The sequence below is a fragment of the Triticum dicoccoides genome, chromosome 5B (genome assembly GCF_002162155.2).
Source record: "Triticum dicoccoides isolate Atlit2015 ecotype Zavitan chromosome 5B, WEW_v2.0, whole genome shotgun sequence".
Classification (NCBI taxonomy): Eukaryota; Viridiplantae; Streptophyta; class Magnoliopsida; order Poales; family Poaceae; genus Triticum; species Triticum dicoccoides.
Window position 1 is genome coordinate 37,931,295 of NC_041389.1, and position 5,634 is coordinate 37,936,928.

The window sequence follows — 5,634 nt, forward strand, 5'->3', positions numbered from 1 at the left end:
TATAAGAAATAGGTTAAATTTTAGTATTCCAGTAATTGCATTACAGTCATATAAAAATCTTAGATTATATTATTATATGGTAAACTATGACACATAGGCATATAAACTATTATAAAATAATTTTCAAAAATATAAAATTTTAGTATAAAAATGTTGATGCAACATTGTTGATCCACTTTTGTAGCGGTAATTCTTGTTAAGTCATCTCGATTATCATTTTTCAGTGTATTTACCGTGAGAAAATTGGAGTTTGAAGACCTTTCGCTTTGTTCGTTTCAAGCTTTAGATAGGACTATCATTCTGGCTCGGGCATGTCCCACCAAGATTTGCTTGCCTCGGACTCTGTGAATTGTTTTGATCTAGCTGAATGAATGAAATCCCTTCTTTACCTCAAACAAAGAGAAAATGGTTTGTGGGATGAATATTGCCTTTAATTTTGTTTACAGGGCAAATGCAAAGCATAAATCATTAGCTCTGTTGAGTGCTACCACGTCAAGGAAATCAGTATTTCAGAGTGCTAATTAGGCATACTCCGCTCCCACCGTCTCTTGCATCATGAGATGCTAATCGTTTAGTTCAGTTGACATAAAATTAGTGTTCTTGAGGCATCACCCTTGAAAAATAAATTAATTTAAAAAACTACATTTGATTTCTAAAGTGAAAACTACGATATCAATTAAATACCATCTACTATGCTCTCCAAGAAAGTTTGTTGTCACACACGTTGACACAGAAGTACTGCTTACCACATGCTGAAAAACAAAGATAAATTAAGACAAATTTTGTGTGCATACAAGATTTCTACTATCTTCTCTGCTTCTAATATTTCCTGACTCATACGTATCAAGTCTCACGTACCCTGCTTCTTCCGAACATTGTTCCTATTTCTTCGTAGAGAACCTCGCATGGTTCTGCAGGAAAAAAATACCAGTTAAATTAAAATGTCAATATTATGTTTTGAAAAGAGTGAAATGGTTCATTAGTCCATTAACTAAAACTAATTGTACACTTTAGACCAACAACTTAGGAGCTCCTAAAAGTTTGTTTGGGCTTGCTAGACATAAATTTTATCAATATACTTTGCTTGATTGCATATTTTTATTAGGAGACGTTAATAATGTATTCGATATACATACAATTTATCTACCATGCAGAAGAGCGGGGAAATCGGCAAATCAAGAATGTGCAACCTACCTCTTGGGATGATGTCGGAGTAATGGGCCACGGGTAGGCTAACCCGAGCCCCAGAGCCTTTCAAGACATCGGGGCAGGCTGCGCCCCTCAAGCCGAGTCCCAGACGGCGACTCCAAGATAAGCCGAGTCCCAGACGGCGACTCCAAGATAAGCCGAGTCCCAGACAGCGACTCCAAGATAAGCCGGCTCATGGCCGACGACTTCCAGAGAAGACGGTTGTAAAGAGTCGGCCCGTGACTCCACCCGTCACCTACCTTCGCCACGATAGGCGATGCGGGGTACGGTCACAGCGTGGCCGTCACCCCCTGCTTACGAGGGGTTGGCATGGCTACAGTATGCCGTATCGCTGGAGATCTCCAGCATGGCGCGACACTGTTGCCATGCCTGCCCTAACTTCTCCCACAGTGGCGGCGCACTGTGGCCACGACGGCCTACCTGTACGACCCAGAGACGGCGGGACCCGCCCGTCAGCGAGAGAACAGAAGACGGCTGGGAGCACCCCGAAGACGGACCCGTGGGAGTCGGATCCCCTGGAGTCGGCCGGCCCTTCCCACGGGCCCCACACACCATTAACCAAATAAGATGGAAAATGGCGACAGTGATCGCCCGATAGACAGCGGCACTGTTGCCACGACCCCATGACCAAGCCTGCGTCATTAGAAGCACGACTACAGTATCGGACCCGTCTGCGGGGCCCACCAGTTGGTGGGCCCCAGCAGTCGGTGGAGAAGACGGCGGCCTGTGAGACAGACGGCTGGGACCCCGCACCCAGCCGGATTACCATTGTACCCCCGGGGGGTAGGCCTATATAAACCCCCCGGGGCACCCATGCAAATGGTTCGAATCCATTAGCAATAGACCAGATCATATAGGGAGGAGAGAGCTAGCCCTGCCTTCTCCTACCTCCAGAATACAGCTCTAGGAGCAACCTTGTACTCACTTTGCCTTAGTGATCATGCGGAGACCCCGCAGAGCAGCAGTAGGGGTGTTATCTCCCCGGAGAGCCCCGAAGCTGGGTAAGATCCGTCGGCGTGCATGTCTTCGCCTCATCCCGTTTCCTGGCACCGGCGACGTTCTACTCGCTCCCACCATGCTAAGCCATACTTTGGCATATGTCGCACCCAACCCCCGACATTTGGCGCCCACCGTGAGGCGAGGTGCACCATCGTCCGGAGACCTGCTCTAGACGGGAACCCTCTTCCTCCCCAACGAGCGTAGCCAGCCCGGCACGCCCAATGGCGCTTGCCCCGACGCGCTGCAAGGCATCGACGACGCCTGCGCAGCGAGCTGCCTCACCGATCTTCTCGGCGAGGTTTGCATCTCCGACGAGCCTGCATCCGACGCAGGCACGGGGGGCCCCGAAAGCCTCCTCGCGGGCCTCCTCGACCAACTCCACGTCGCCGGCGAGCCCGCCGTGGACTTGGAGTCTGTAGGCTCCACCGATCCGATGCTGGTCGACTCCGACAGCGTGTCGCTTGACACGTTCCCCACCAATGTGGTGATCTACGACGAGCCGCTCCCTCGCGAGGAGAGCGGCGGAAGCGCCGTCACGGAGGTGCTCGTTATCAGTCATGGCGAGCACTCCGGTGAGGGAGCTCACAATCCACTCGACGCGGCTCTGCGAGACCTGACTGCGCCCATTCTGGAGGACGCTGACGCCGAGACGCTGGAGGCACGCCGCCTTCAGCTCATCGAAGGCGCGAAGAAGCTGGCAAGCATGAGACGCTTGTCAGAGGCCTACCAGCGTGAGATGGATCGCGCTGTGGGCGGCTCGCCAGCCCCGACTGGGCCTAGCCGCCTAGGCGCGGTCCGGCAACGCAGCGTGACCATCGCCAACCTGTTCGGGGCCGATCGCCCCGTGTATGCCACGCTTGCAGAGAACATCCGCGCTGCCTAGGCGGCGGCGGGCGAGCTAGACAACTTCGAAGGCGAAGAGCGCCGCCTGATGACCGAGCGGGTCCAGCGGCTCCTCAAAGCGGCTACCGCGCAGAACGAAGCCGGCTGCCGCACGGAGGCGCCGCAATGACAAAACGACGACTTGCCTCCCCGCCGAGATCAAGGCGCGATGTCTCGGACGCCGACTGGCGATGTCCGCGGAAGAAAAGAGAGGGATCCGGCTGTCAGCCACAGTCGGACTCGCATCACCATCGAGCGCGACCAAGACGGCTGCCACAGAGCGGTGGAACGGCAGGGCGACTATCTGCCTCCCCCACCACGAAGAGAAAGACGAGTCTCCCCGCCGCCTGTTGAGCATCCGACTGTCGGCGACCGCCTTGGCCGCCGAGAGGGAGTCGGAGTGAACGATACCCGCCACCGGATCGACCGACTTCACCGATCCCTGGCGCTGGAAGAAGAAGACGAGCTGGGCCCGCCCTATTTCGGACCCCGCATCCGAGACGAGCCCTTTCCCAAAGGATTCACGCTCCCCCGAGACACGCCCAAGTACACCAGCTCCGTGAAGCCGGAAGATTGGCTAGTTGACTACTCCACAGCCGTCAACATAGAAGACGGCAACAAGCGTGTTGCCGTGAAGTATGTTCCACTCATGCTCCAGGGCATGGCCCGGACATGGTTGAACAGTTTGAAGCCCCGCAACATGAACAGTTGGGTCAACTTCACCGAGGCCTTCATCCGCAACTTCACAAGCACGTACAAGCGACCCCCAAGCCGCGTCAGCTTTCCTTGTGCATGCAAGGCCAAGACGAGTCGACTCGCGACTACCTCACACGATGGGGCGAGCTTTGGAACTCCTGCGAGGGCGTACACGAGGTGCAGGCTATCGAGTACTTCACCGCCGGGTGTAGAGAAGGCACTGTCCTCAAGCACAGGCTCCTCTGCGACAAGCCAGAGACCCTCGATGAGTTGCTGGTCATAGCAGACAAGTATGTGACTGCCGAATCCTCCATGAAGACAGAGATTTAAGTTAGTGTGACAAGCAAAGTGGCCCCTCAAGCTCCCAGAACTCCAACTGGAGATACCAGTCGCTGACAACAACAGAATGATCACAAGCGCAAGGCCCCACAGCCGACTTCCAGCAGTCGGCAGGTTGCGACCGTCGAAGACCAACAGCCTGAGGGGTAGCCTCCGGCGAAGCGACAGAAAGGTGGCAAGTCAAACTGGTTGCCGGCCTTCTCTTACGAGCAGACTCTGGATGGTCCCTGCAAGTTCCACAGCGGCGCGAAGCCGTCAAACCATACCACCCGAAAATGCCACTGGCTCACCAGAATCGCCAAGGGAGACGGCCTTCTTCCTCCTCCGCCTGCTGGGCCGCCGCCTCCGCAGCCGCCCCAGTAGCCGGCTGCCAGGCCAGTCGGCGCCGTACAAGATGAGTACTCGGAAGAGCACGGAGCCTATGTAGTGTTCACCAGTGTGGCTGATGATCGACGCAGCAGACGGCTGCAGCAGCAAGAAGTAAATGCAGTAGCATCAGATACTCCGGAGTTTATGCATTGGTCCGAGAAGCCTATCAGTTGGAGCAGAGCTAATCACCCAGAGGTGATGCCGAATCCGGGCTCCTGCGCCTTGGTTTTAAGCGCCACCTTGGCCACAGATAGGCGGGCCGCTCGCTTCTCGCGAGTGTTGATAGACGGAGGCAGTAGCATCAACATCTTGTACAAGGATACCATGGAAAAATTAGGAATCAAGCAAAGATAGCTTCAGAGCAGCCGAACTGTGTTCCACGGCATTGTACCTGGCCTTTCTTGCTCGCCAATCGGCAAGATCCTGATAGACGTCCTCTTCGAAGACAAAGATCATTTTCGCGGGAGCCAGTCTGGTTTGAAGTGGTGGACCTTGAAAGCCCATACCAACCATTGCTTGGCCGACCTGCTTTGGCCAAGTTCATGGCGGTCTCCCACTACGCCTACCGCAAGATGAAGATGCCGACTTCGAAGGGAATTCTGACCGTAGCCGGCGAATACAGGAAGTCGTCCGCCTGCGCGGCTGAGAGTAGTCGGCTGGCCGAGTCCCTGGTGATCGTAGCTGAGAGGCGACTTCTTGATCGGGTTGTGGCGATGGCCGGCAAGCAGCCAGAGATGTCGCCCGACCCCAAGGAGTCAGAAGCTGAGGGTTCGTTCAAGCCGGCTAAAGAAACAAAGAGGATACCTTTGGACTCGGAGCACCCGGAGAGGCACGCTGTCATAGGTGCGAACCTAGACAGCAAATAGGAAGGCGAGCTCGTCGATTTCCTCCGTGAGAATCGAGACATCTTCGCATGGTCCCCTAAAGACATGCCAGGTGTACCGACGGAATTTGCTGAGCACAAGTTACATGTCTGATCTGATGTGAAACCCGTCAGCCAGCCCTTGCGCCGCTTGTCAGAAGAGAAGAGAAGAGTTGTTGGAGAAGAGATAGCCCGACTCCTAGTAGCCGGCTTCATTATGGAGGTGTTTTTTCCAGAATGGCTAGCAAACCCGGTCCTGGTGTTGAAGAAGAACAAGC